Here is a 15039-nt window from a genome sequence, read left to right on the forward strand (position 1 = left end):
AAAATTATCGGCGGCGGCGGCGTTTAGTGGCGGCGCAAGGCTCTACTGAGAGGTTGCCATGACACTCAGCACTCGATCCGTCCCGAAAGTCAAGAATAAGAAGAAGTTGGTGTATACGCACCCATAACAAACGTAGCGACGGTGGGCGTTAAAGAAAAAAAAATATTTAATTAAATATAAGATTAATATAATTTATAAATATTTAATTAAATATAAGATTAATATAATTTATAAATATTTAATTAAATATAAGATTAATATAATTTATAAATATTTAATTAAATATAAGATTAATATAATTTATAAATATTTAATTAAATATAAGATTAATATAATTTATAAATATTTAATTAAATATAAGATTAATATAATTTATAAATATTTAATTAAATATAAGATTAATATAATTTATAAATATTTAATTAAATATAAGATTAATATAATTTATAAATATTTAATTAAATATAAGATTAATATAATTTATAAATATTTAATTAAATATAAGATTAATATAATTTATAAATATTTAATTAAATATAAGATTAATATAATTTATAAATATTTAATTAAATATAAGATTAATATATTTTATAAATATTTAATTAAATATAAGATTAATATATTTTATAAATATTTAAAATGATGTAGAATAAATTATAGTACCTAACGTTATAACTTTGTAAAGGACATTCGCCAAAGCGGTTTTTTAGGAAAACACCCTAAATTAAGAAGCGTTTGTGGCTGAGTGGTTAGAGTACATCTCTTGCACGAGGCACACCCGGGTTCGATTCCCGGCCGGCGACGAAGACCGTGTACAGTTGGTGGAAACTCTGCCATTGGCAAAACACTCAGCACTCGGTCCGTCCCAAAGTCATTAAGAAAAAGTTGAAGAGAAAACCCCCATATAAACACAACAGACTCAACATCCACAACCATCATAACACATAAATTTTAACATGGATATCGTGGTCGACACTACTTAATCAATTTTTACATAGCGTCCTGTAAAATTACTCTATAATAATAAAAATCGTAATTATAATCCATCTTCAAACAGTGGCGTATTAACTACCACCAGGACCCATAGGCTTCAGATTAATTAGTACCCCTAACGCACTTTTCTATAGCCTCGTATCGGCCCCCTTCCTACCTTATGTGAAGTTCCTGGCACCCTAGGCTTCAGCTGAATCAATTTTTTAATTAGTGTGGGTAAATTACAATAAAGCATAAAACAACCAAATTTTGGGAATGGTAGTTATCAAAGTTGGGTCCGGGTTAAACCATTTCCGATCCAGAAATGACATAAATCATCACAGGGAGTCTCCTTAAATGTGTGTTAAACTGTTACTGATAGTTAAGATTGACACAAATGTTTTGTTTATTTCAGACTAATTAGGCCTTAGGCCTGATCTTCATATTGAGCGCGTGCAGTTAGCCTCGCCAATAGCGTAGCCAGGATTGTGGTTTTGGGGGCTAAGGCACAATTTAAAATACCTAACCATTGTACATAGAACAATACTCTTCAGGGGGTACTGCAACCTGGGGGCCCCCTCTGTCGTCGCCCCCGGGCCACGCAGAGGCGTAGAGCACCACCTCGATTAACTGTTTTTAGTTGTGTATTTTCCTCGCCAAAAGCGCCTACCTTTTTGGGTATGAAATATATTTTACGCATTCTTAACGATTATGTCGACAAACTGTCACACTTATGAAATATAATTATAGACTTATGGTATTTGAGTGAATTAGTGCAATAAAATTACACTAAGAAAACCCTAAACCTTACGAATATTACAATTTTTTCAATGCGTTCGCAGTTTTTGGGATTTCATAAAACGTTTTCTAAAACGCTTTTATTTCCAAAACCACGTATCTTTTACTTTTGGCGGTTTGTGAATATACGCGGTTTTGGAAATACGGAAGAGCTTTTTTCGATATCCATTCGAGTGTTGTGTGACTTGTGTCGTGTGATTTATCGTATCATGTTCGTGTATGATTTGTGTTTTAGTGTTTTTGTGTTTTATGTGTACTGGGACCGAGTGCTAAGGATTACGTTAAACGTCTCAACGTCCAAATGGCAGGGTTTCCACCAAATGTTTATGCGAAAATATCGAGAAGGATTCCAACCCGTGCCCTCCTGCACGACAGGTGAGCGTCCTACCACAGAGCCATCGATACATGTTAAGCTTCACTGAATATTATAAACTCAGCTTAAGCGGAAGAGTATGTTAATAAATACTTACTTTTTTTACGTATGAAATTATGAAGGCCAAATTTTAAGAGAGACAAAGGATAGAATCCCTGGGTGGTCTACATAGTTTTTGTCTATCGGTATTTATTTTTCAAGTATAATGGGTCATTTATGAAAACAATTTCAACGCGCTCTAAGCCGGGAGTAGTGGCGTACTCCTGTAATCCCAACCGTCTGGGAGGCAGAGTTTGTGGATGACCGTGTGAGGACGACTACCAATCCCCCAACGGGTGGTCGGAATACTTCCGCCACGGGTGGCCCCACCGCTGTCCCTACGTATCCCCCCATTGGTGTAGCCGTTACACTTATCTCACCCTGATTAATCAGTTATTTTGTGCTGGTGTCTAAGGCCTTAGGTCGACAGCAATTTGTGTCTATCGAAAAGAAAAAAAAGCAACGCGCTCTTATGCCTTTTAGTTTTCTTTACCTTACTCGTAACTTCGTAATTTACTTTACGTGTTTTCTTATCGGCTTTAAATGTTTGATACATTTTCATTAATGTGGTTACGTTGGTTTTATTTATATTGAGATATGCGCTGATGTTTAGCCTTCACTAATGTATAATGCTTTTTGTGTTCGTTATAAGCCGGGAATTGTTAACGGTAAGGTGTTTTTGGTTTTTTCTATTACAATTTTCATTACCGTGGGTATATGCAGTAACGGCGCCAGCAATAGGCCGGGGTAGGCCTGGGCCTACTTGAAATTTTGGTAGGGGCCTCCAAAAATTAAGTCCGATAACGTTAAAAAAATATTTTTGGTTAGGTTAGGATTCAGCGGATATACAACTTCAATTATATCAGTAAATATTAAATTTAAGTATAATAAAATACGTGAAAAAGTAGATTAGTCCATAATTAAAAGGGATAATATATCTAAATCCTAAACAAATTTGAAGAAATTAAAAAACTTACTAATAACTCGTACCGATAGGTCTTCGAGCGAATCTCGGATCAAATAGATCTTCGAGTAATAAACTACATAAAAACTAAATAAAATAGCCAGAAATTCCAACGGTAGACCGGTTTCATTCTATTTGGAACTCATCAGTACCGTGTGGGAAATCTGGCTAGCGACTGTTAAATTTAAGTATAGTTTCCAGGATAATTTACGGGACCCCAATTTTCGCGGTTTTATATTTTCGCCTAAAAGTCTACATAACGTTCCTTAATTTAAGTCCGATTTTCATGAAAGTTATATTTTTGAATAGCTGTGGTTTCCCTTAAACCTAGATTTGCAATTACGTTGCTTAATTTTAATTCTAAGTAAGGTTTTTTGGACAGCGTATACGGACCCCGCAACTTCCGACACTGTAAATCCGCGTGTCTATAGAGTTCTAAACGCCAGTTTCCCTCTCGCATTTTTCAAGGCCGTTCGCGCCGAGCTTTCAACGTGTTCCCAGAAGTAACAATAAGTGTGACCCCCAACGTTTAACGCACGTTTAACGCCCTTTTTACGCACGTCGTACGACAGGAAGTAGGTAAGTAAGATTTGATCAAAAATCACCAGCTTTGTTACATCTAGGCCCATTCGAGCTTAGGTTGCAGCCGCGTTGGAAAAAGTTAATTTTAAGTGAGTTAATTAGCCATTTCGCGTCATACCTGAATTCTTTACGCGCTGAAGCTATATTCGCATTCCATTGAAAGCCTGCCTGAAATAAGAATAACGTATGGACAGGCGCGTAAAAAATAAGTGTGAACCTAAATATTTGTTATGCCCAGAAGTTAAGAATAAGTGTGCCACTAAATATTTTTTTGACCAGCTGCCGTACACACGATTACTTGCGGTATGTTAGTGGTACAAAGGCGATTGATATCTCAATCGGTAGGCACTATTATAGCCTCTACGGGATTTTCGTAATTTTTGGGATCGGAGCCCGAGAAGTGGGGCATTTAGTGTTTTTGATCGATTTTCAATTAAATGTACCCCACCACCCGCGTAGGTACTATTGTCATATTTGAATTTCGTGCCAATTGATAGAGGTGCCATCTAACTCGTTCGCGTTTCGCTACATTATTTCCAAAACCAGGTAACTCGAAAAACTTGGTTTTTATAAAAATTAGTTAAAATGAACGTGTTCGCGTTTCGCTGCCTTATTTACAAAACCAGGTAACTCGAAAAACTTGGTTTTTATACAAATTAATTTAAATGAACGTGTTCGCGTTTCGCCACCTTATTTCCAAAACCAGGTAATTCGAAAAACTTGTTCGCTACCTTATTTCCAAAACCAGGTAATTCGAAAAACTTGTTCGCTACCTTATTTCCAAAACCAGGTAACTCGAAAAACTTGGTTTTTTTTAAAATTAATTTACATGAAAGTGTTCGCGTTTCGCAACCTTATTTTCAAAACCAGGTAACTCGAATAATTCTTTTCCGATAACATTCCTCTTGGGTTTATTAAGTTCATATTCAAGATGATTGGAAATTTGTTGAAATTTAAATTTAATATTTAAAATAAAGTTAATAAATCAGTGGGATTGTGTGTACTTAAATGTCCGTGACATCTTGTTTCGTTAATGCTCACCGTCACGACGGTTTCAACTCAGTTTTATTGGAAATTTTGTTCTTGTAGGGTTTATGTGTAGTGTGGGAATGTTGAGTTTGTGTTATGGCGGATGTGGGTGATGAGTTTGTTGTGTGTGCGTTTTGTATGTATGGGTGTTTTCTCTCCAACTTCTTCTTATTGACTTCAGGGACGGATTGAGTGCTGAGGGTTATGGTAAACGTCTCAACGTCCAAATGGCAGGGTTTCCACCAATTGTTTACGGTATTCGTCTTTGTATCAATTAACCGTTAAAAGTCATTTATGAATACAATTTCAAGTGGTATACAACGCGCTTTTTCCGGTTTGCTTACTTTACTCGTAACTTCTTAATTTATTTTACGTGTTTCCTTATCGGCTTTAAATGTTTGATACATTTTCATTAATGTGGTTACGTTGGTTTTATTTATATTGAGATACGCGCTGATGTTTAGCCTTCACTATTGTACATTATAAGGGTTTTTGTGTTCGTTATAAGCCGGGAATTGTTAACGGTAATGTGTTTTTGGTTTTTACCTCTCCGAGGGGACGTTGTACCCTAGGAGGGGTTATACAACCACCGTGTCTGTCTGTCTCTCTGTGGGTCTGTCTGTCTGTCAGGCCGGCGAACGCGTTCGCATTTTCGGGGCAAAGGGTAATCACTGCGTACGCAGTTTCTAAGAACCAGGGAAAAGGTTTTTCCAAAAGCGACATCTTTTTGTCATTGGGTGTGGTATAATTTTTTAAATGGCCGGGATTCGAACCCGAGCCCTCTTGCACGACAGGCGAGCGTTCTACCGCAGAACCACGGATACAGTTACGCTTCACTGAAAATTAAAAACTCTTCCGAGGAGAGGTATATTTTGGCTTGCCAACTTGTTTCTATTACAATTTTCATTACCGTGGGTATATGGATTGACATTTTCTGGATTTCTATGAATTTGAATTACCTTGTTGTTTGATTGGGTTATTATTATAATTTTTTATTGCATATTTCTGTTAATACAATTTTTATTACTGTGGGTATTTAGATTGACTTTTTCTTGATTCCTAAGTATTCTATTGGTTATTTTTCTTGTTTGTTGATAATGTGGGGGATAATTCATGTCTACGATTTTTTATTTGCATTGATTTTTATCGGCTTCGTTGGGTTGTCTTTATGAGCCCAGGCATTTTTTATTAGTGCTTTCACTTATAGTTTTGGTTTTCGCTTTAACTTTGGTTTTTCCATATAAGTTTGATTGTTTAAGACCTATAATACCATGGGTTGGTTTTTCTCTGTGAAATAGTTTCTTGCACGTATATTTTACCTTTCGTGAGCGTTCTAATTTGTATTTTCTATTTCTCATTTTGTTGCTTTGGTAATTTAATAACGTTGGTTTTTGTTCTATTTATATTGGAAATTTGTTTAATACAGTAACATTTGTAATATTTATAATTAAAATAAAAAATAATCTGCTGGTTGGGAATGCACTGGGATATTTTTTGGGGGCCGTTTTTGATGGCAGAATATAAATCATTAAGTAGTTAATACACCCTAGGGCAAATTCTTCCGAGGAGCGGTATATTTTGGCAAGCTTGCCAACTTGTTGTTTTCACTTTAACTTTTGTTTTCCGTATATATTTGATTCACTAAGAGCTATAATACAATGAGTTGGTTTTGGTCTTTAGAATAGTTCCTCGCATGTATATATTTTACGTTTCGTGAGCATTCTAATAATAGTTTATTAGGAATTTTCTATTTCTTATTTTTGTTGCTTTGTTAATTTAATAACGTTTTTGGTCTAAAGTTGTTTTTTTGTTCTATTGGTATTTAAAATTTGCTTAAGGAAATAACATTAGTTATATTTATTTTAATTATAATAAAAAACATACTACAGTTAGAGATAGGAACAGGACTACGTTCTTAGGCGGATGCTCTGAATATGGCGGCATAATGTTGCGTGCCGTGTCCAGTAGTTAATACGCCCAAGGGCAAACTCTACCGAGGAGTGGTATATTTGTTCTGGCTAAGTTGTTAGTAAACGGTCTTTAAAACACCCTATAATGACCTAAAATTAATTTTTAGCAAACGAGCGTACATTAAGGACTATATATCCATCACCCTCTCTTAAATATACTATCACCCTGTCCATTAAGAACAATTTTCCAATCACCTTGTCCATTAGGAACAATAGTTCAATTACCCTGTACATGAATATTAACGAAATGCAAGTTATTTTTCACAACACAGGAAAATCAATTAGAATAATAACAAAAACGAAAATAAAAGCGAAAGGCTATCACCGATATACAGCCTGACAGATACGTAGGTAAATGGACTAAAATTAACAGCTTCACTTAAGTTAAATTAGTAAAAAAAATCTCCTATTGCATAGAGATCATATTTCAACTATGGTACCTTCAAAGAAAAAATAAACATGTTGGAAGAGAGAGAACTATCGAAGCTCCGTAAAAACATGCCAGACAGTTGGTCAGCTAAAACAATGGATGACCACAAACCATGAAGACGACATGAACTCGGTATTATTCTGGGAAACAGTGTTATAATACCCAAATCACAACACTCCGCTATGCTCCGAGAACAGTCAGGGGCGGATATTCACATTGATAATTATCACTATGAACATTTTCGAAGGTTTGAAGGCAGCCTAGTGGAAGCGTTCAATTCCCGACAAAGATTCAGACTCCGACTATGGTGAAGATGTCGCTACACAACATTTAGAGTGCTTTGCCACTTCTGTTTAATAACGGTCCTGACGCACCCATGTTGTCACATGTTATATGGAACGCGTCACCGATTTCTTCGAAACCTAGGAAAAAATTAATTGTTTCACGTAAATATTTGACGAAACCCTTATTCTCAAATAAAACCAAAATTCTTTTACCAAAGCAGTTTAAAGGCAGATTTAAGGGAGTGGAACAAATTGGAACCTATGAAGGACCAGATATTTATGATATTTTACATTTAGATATATGTTTCTGGGAATAAATAAAAAATAAGGTACATTTTAAATAGTTTATTTGATAACAACGCTCCGATATGCTCCAAGAACTGCGCAGCCAGTGGTAGACTACTATTAAATTTACGGTCTTTTCTACCAGTTTATCTTTTATTTCTTATATTTCGACCGTTGATGGCCTCTTACCTTTTTAATAGTCCTATCCGACTATTACTCAAAATTGTTATTGGTAGATATTATATAGTAGTACGACGAGTACTGAAGCAGTCACCACCTTATTCAGTAAGAATATCGCAATATTCGGAATAGTTAATGACCAAGCTTAGACAAACGTATACGCAAGGTCAAAACCAGTCTAAGAAAAATAACTGGTGGCACCAGCGAAGCTATCGCGGTAATAGAGCAAGGCCTGGAAACCTTCAAAACTGGAAAAATAACAAATTCGCCAAGAAGGCGATAATATTATTTCGTGCCCGTATTCCATTTAAGCAGGTAGCATAAAATCATGAGTTAGTAATTAACCTTAAAATAGAGTTAAATATTACTTCTGGCCATACACGGCTTCGATAAGTAATTGCCACACTTATTTATTACTTCTGGCCATACCCGGCTTTGATAAGTAAGTGTCACACTTATTTAATACTTCTGGCCATAAACGGCTTCGATAAGTAAGTGCCACACTTATTTATAACTTCTGGCCATTCACGGCTTCGATAAGTAAGTTCCACACTTATTTATAACTTCTGGCCATACACGGCTTCGACATGTCACACTAATATATTACTTTCGAATATTAACAAACCGGCTAGGCAAACTTATTATAAATTGTAACTGAGCTTGTTGCAGGCCCTAAATGGGTTAGAGTGTGCAATAACTGGTGGCTTTACCGGGGAGTCAGGGTCCTTCTCTTGTAACCCATAAGGGCTGTGGCACACTGGGAGATGATAGCTCTGATCAAATGACCCTGTCTCCACCTCCGATTTCGAACAGGTTTGGGCTGGAAACTGAGTCTGGGCTCAGGCTAACGGAGAAGGTCCAGGCAAACTGGCCGCCCCGGAGGATTGGGTAGCCTGCCGTGGGGCGGCGGGTCTCTGTATGAGGCGCGGTGGTTCTGTTTCCCGGCCTTTTGGAGCACACCGGGATCTCCGGTGCCAACTGTGCCGGGTTATGTGGATCGCTGTGTGCCTGTCGTTCCCCTTTCTGTAGGGTATGACTCTTTACCTACCTAGGTAGGGTGTCGGCTGGAGTTGCTATAGCATCCACTCTTAATCCCACTGCTGTGTGCGAAGTGGGGGCTGGTCGCGCCATTGTTGCACCGTCTGCTAGATTGAGTGGCTTGCGTCTAAGGTGCGACCATCAGTAGTAGGTTACTACCGCCCATGCTGGATTTGTCACCTGTCCGGGCTTGTGGACGCTGGCGTAGGGCACTATGATGATGGACCTCCGGTGGTGTGGTTTTAATCTTACCAGGTACACCGGGCTGTAAATTCTGACACACTGAGCTAGTTGCTTCCAAGAGTTCTCCTTCGGGATAATCAGATATACCGGCATTCTGGCCTTGAATTGGTCGCAGTAGTTCTTCTTTCTGAGCATTGGAACCTGATTGTGTTTCAAATGCAAATGGTCCCCCTGAACTAAATGAATCTGGCCCCAAAGTAAAATCTAGACGCCTCCGCCTTTTCGCTGCGTAAGCCTGGCGTTGCCCGAGGTTTTCTCTTTTCCGGAATTCAGGATTGAGTTTTTTTGGCAGCGTATGTCAAAATCTTTAATCTTCTTTCTTTCTCTAACATCAATTTTATCGAAATCTCTCATTTTTAATATTTACAAAAAAAGCACTTCAATAATAGCAAATAAACTCAAATATTTTACGCCTGACACATTTTAATTTTTAAAGGAAATCCCCAAAAACATAAGTCATGTGCAGTCGATAGGTGTCATGTGCAGTCGATAAGTGTCATATGCAGTCGATAAGAGTCATATGCAGTCGATAAGTGTCATGTGCAGTTGATAAGTGTCATGTGCAGTCGATAAGTGTCATGTGCAGTCGATAAGTGTCATGTGCAGTCGATAAGTGTCATGTGCAGTCGATAAGTGTCATGTGCAGTCGATAAGTGTCATGTGCAGTCGATAAGTGTCATGTGCAGTCGATAAGTGTCATGTGCAGTCGATAAGTGGCATATGCAGTCGATAATTGTCATGTGCAGTCAAACCGATAAAATTTTTATTACTTCGTCACACTTATTTATTACTTCTGGCCATACACGGCTTGTAAAGTCTACATATTATTACTTCGTCATACTTCAAAATTGAAATATAATCGTACATTGCCCACTACTTTTTTTCCGCAATAGCGTTCCAAAGTAGTCCAATTATGGCGGGAAACCGCCCATCTGGCAGCGTCCCAATCCCTCTTTCATTATTTCTTAGCCGGGGGGGGGGGGCACGAAATAAAACCCGAATCACAAGAGAACCACAGTCCACACACGAACATGGACAATCATAATTTGAAATCATGTTCGGAGGCCGGACGGTACTAGCAAGATTAGACATGTGTAACCCGTTCAAACTGGGCAAAAAGAAGACAAAGTTCCATCTCAGAAAGAGAATGCGCGACATACCCGACAACTGGGAAACACAGGCTTCGGTGATATGGACAAACACTCACACTGCGGCACATGTTTCAGTATCAAGAGAAACGGGTCGGTCTTCCAGTCCGCATACCGCACAGTCCTCAACCACCATTGGATAATTTTCACTAACCATTTGTCAACCTTCAATAGAGGTGGGTCAACCCCCTACCGAATCAACTGTTCCATCACATGCCATCAACCGATCAACCATTAACTGTTACAGTACAGGCATATTCAACTGTTACGGTACAGACACCATTCACACGATCAACACTTCGTGCACACACGCAGCAAACTCCATCAAAGACAATCAAATAAAAGGCTGGATTTCACACCTCAAAGGACGCACAGTCAGAAAAACTACACCAAAAAAGACGACATCAGAAGAGTATCAACAAAGTTTGAAATATCAAGACATCCGCAAAGGATCAGAAAACGTAAAAAGCCATTTAATCTTTAATTCAATTTAAATCCTGATTTAACGTCTATGGAGTGGAAAGTTGTGAGAAACCTAATTCGAGTTTTGAAGCCATTCGAAGAAGCAACCAGGCATTTGGGTGCTGAAGAATATCCAACGTTATCCATGGTTTTTCCAGTTCTTCATTGCTTGCAAGTTGATTTATTGAGACTAAGTCTTTACCTCAAGAACTTTCACAAAATATTTCGGATTTTTTTCTAAAGGCTATGCGAACAAGATTCAAGGACTTTAAAATAGATAAGGTGTTTACTGTAAGTATGATAGTAGATCCAAGGTATAAAGTAGTTCTTTTGCAAAGCCATGAAAAAAAACAGACAACTATGCTTATTAAAATTAAAATTGAACGACTCAGAAATGATAAAAATCAAGATGATGGTGACACTAGTCAAGATGATCGCGAGAATCATACATTATGGAGTGCTTTTGACGCTAAAACTAAAAGCTCTAAAATGAACTTGGTGAGTGATGAAATAGCCTTGTATTTGGAATCAAAACCATTTCGCAAAGAATTAAATGTATATGAATGGTGGAAAGTACAGGAATGCGACTATCCTTACGTGGCCCAAGTGGCAAGAATATATTTAGCTATTCCAGCTTGTCTAACTCCGAGTGAGCGGATCTTTTCAGCTAGTGGCTACACGGTCTCCAAAAGGAGGGAATCACTGTTACCGCAGCATGTAGAACGGTTAACTATGATACACCAAAACCCTAAAAATTTGGTTTAAAGAAATATAAATTTAAAAAGCTAGAAGTTCAAACTTTTAAAATTTCTTAGAACTGAGAAATAGAAACCTTTAGAAATTATAGTAAATAGTTACGCTATTGACTGTTGTATAGTTGTGTAATAATAAATATTATGCATCAATTAATTTTTTTTACGAATATTAGGTCTTAGTTATTTAATTAACTCGTTTAATATTTTAAAACTCGAAAATGTAATGGTCCAATGGAAACTCGTTAAGAATTTTAAAACTCGTTTGGGGCTCGAAGCTTAAAAAAGGGGTTATTTTAAAGCACGTAAACTCGCTATGTTTTTCAAAATCGAACTCGAACTCGATAAGAAATTTTTTGAAAACTCGAACTCGACTCGGTAGTCAAAAATTGATAGTCGCACGCCCCTAATAAAAAGGTATCTTAATAAATAAAAATATTAAGAAGAAGTTGAAGGACTTAGAAGTACATATCAACTTAAATAGATTATAGATATTTTAATGCTTAGAATAATGAATAATATGAAGATAAACCTCTGGTCTTAAAAGTTTGACGATTTAAAGGTTGTGTAAAGCAAATATTTTGCTGATTAAAGAAAAGTTTCCTGTTTATTTTCTTGTTATTATAGTTTCTTGGAGTATTATTGATTTTTTGAAAAATCCGGATTTTTAGGGGGTTTTTTCAACATGTATTCAACTGGATTAATCCAGGTGGTTAAATTCGGACTGGTTACCACCTTGCCAACCCTGGTACACTCTGTGGTGCATTTCTCAAGATAAAAAATAAGAACAAATTTTGAGGATTTGGAATTCGACGAATACAATTCCGAATTTCTATAAACTGAATTTGTGATTTCAGCAAGTCAGGAGTCTCAGGACTCCCAGAACAGCTTGTAATGTATTAAGTACCTGATTGTACTGTGATATTTTTGTGATGTCAAATTAAAGTTAACTATTTTTAACAATTAAAAATTATTAACTAATACTTACGACGTTAGATTAAGCGTGGGAGGGCCTTGTGTTACTGTGTAAAATAAATTATAATATTGTTACAAATCCATTGGGCTAGAAAAAAATTAAAAGAGCATGGGGTCACTGGTCCTAAGGACCACTTAAATCATTTTAAATGTAGCCAGGGTCCGAAGATCACAAGGAAATGGTTTAAAAATAAAACCTTATTTACAAGCCTGGTCGTAGCTCTCTCGAGATATGTTTTTTAGCGCCACATCGTGGTATAAACGGTGTTATCTTTTCAAAATAATAAAAAAAATTAACTGAAAATTTAAGAAACCGTTATAAAATATTATTCAAATAATTTTCTATTTAAAGTTTTTAAAAAAATTAGGAAAAATATTTTTAATATAAAATAATTTCCAATTATTAATTTTTAAAATCTATTAAATAGAAGTTATTAATTTGAAATTTTACATATTTTAATGTTTGAAGGTTGATATTTTAAATTTTTTCAAGTTTACTAATTTTAATTCATTTATCTTAACTAGTTTCTCAGCTTTTTCGTAGATTAGTCTAACTGATTCCAAAAGTAGAAAACAGCCAACAAACTTTATCTACTTCCATCCATACTGGATCGATCTTTCTACCACAAAATGATGCCCACCCTATTTAGGCATCTTGATCTTGAGAGGCTCCACCTAACATCGGCTCGTGCGCAGTGACAGTACTTTTGTGTAAACTTGCGTATTTCGCGTCTAAAACCATAACCGCGGATATTTAAAAATGGTAAAAAATTGCTCTTTTTTGCTCTGTACTAACCGATTTCGGAAAGAAATAAAATGCTTAGTTCATAAGTATTTAATATTAAAGGGATTAATTTATACTAATCTCGGAATATAGGTGTTTTTCATTTTCAGTGAACTTCAAGACCATATGTTTGACGTTGAGTTGGGTTTGGGCCATCATCGCAATAGTTTAATTAGAAAACTAATTACCTTACATGCCAAAGTTCACCTGAACAAAATTTCCAGAGGCAAAAACCTGGAAATGAAAGGGAAAGCAATTGGACATAAGCTACGTAGGCTTATTTTATTTCAAGGTCAGTAAATTTAAAACGTTTATAAAACTGTAATTTACAATAATGTAGATTCTTGTGAACGTAATGATTTTCATAGTTGTTTAAATAACTTATATAATGTCGTGGAAATATTTTTTTTCTACTCTTCAAGTCGAAAACCGGTCGAAGAGCATAAAAAACCACACGACGATGCTTACGACACTATGCCACGTTATCATATTTAGTTTCAATTTTTTTTATTAGATGGTGGCCTTCTAGCTAGTACTTATCTCCCCAATCCGATCGTGGTTGTAGTCTCACTTCTATTCCTATGACAATGCCGAGAGTCTGCGCCGGGAAAAGGTAGCGGGGGCACCGTCCCCGCTGTGAAATAGAAGCGGGGCAAGTCGCCCCCACGACCCCCGTGATTGGCATGCCCCTGAAGATAATTATTGCGTTTTTTCATCTTGTTTTGTTATGACGGATGATATTTTGAAAATAAAACATAGGGATTATTTATTTTCAGCACTTTTTCCCCCGCGCAATTAATAACATAGCACCGACGATGTTTACTCATTGTTGATAGAAAACATTTCGAAACACTTATGGATGGTGGCAGGAGATTCAGCCAATTCCTTCCCCCTAAAGTGGCGTTACAAAAAAATAATACGAAATAGCACTGTAGGTTGTAGAGACAATCCAACTGCCCCTCAAATTTATCAGGGTAACAAAAGACTGAAGTTAGCTATAAGCTACGTCTGAAAATGAAAATTGTAGTAAAATGATACACAAGTTGAGTGGATATAAAGAAGCTAATGAGAAACCCCTAAAATTTTAACTAATTACAAAACCCGGCTGGATTTTAGTAACAAATTTCATCTTAAATTTATACAAGCACTATAATTTTACTTTACTTTTAAACTTAATACATGACCATCGAACCTCTTATTCATTATTCCTCATTATTATATGTCTCTCCTAATGATTTCAATTGGTTCCTTAAATTTATCGCGTTTAAATTAGGTTTACTGTCATGCCATTACAAAAAGATTTATTAGAATTCGACAATATCTCGTTGGCTTAGCTTTCTTGGCTACCTCTCCTGAACTACCCCACAAATGGCCGGAAATTTCGTTGTGCTCATTGCTGCTTTCTAGTTTGGAGTTTAACTTAAAGTATTTATTTTCTGTAGAATTGTTCTTAGAAAAGGATTTTTTTTACTAACTAATAATTTTGCAATATTTCTTAAGTGTCCAGCCCTAATTGCTTTTGTTTTACCAGACATTTGCTTCAGAAGGTTTCACATTTGTAAAATCCAATTGTTTAATTCTACCGGACGTAGAACCAAGAATTTATTTATTTATAGTTAGGTTAGCGTTGCTTCCAAATAAATACATTATTGGTAGAACTGTAAACTAATTTTTTATTAAATCAACTGAACTCAAGAAATCTCAAGTATTTTTCAACCAACTTTGGTATTT

The sequence above is a fragment of the Leiobunum rupestre genome, chromosome 8, assembly GCF_980474605.1.
Source record: "Leiobunum rupestre chromosome 8, qqLeiRupe1.1.hap1, whole genome shotgun sequence".
Classification (NCBI taxonomy): domain Eukaryota; kingdom Metazoa; phylum Arthropoda; class Arachnida; order Opiliones; family Sclerosomatidae; genus Leiobunum; species Leiobunum rupestre.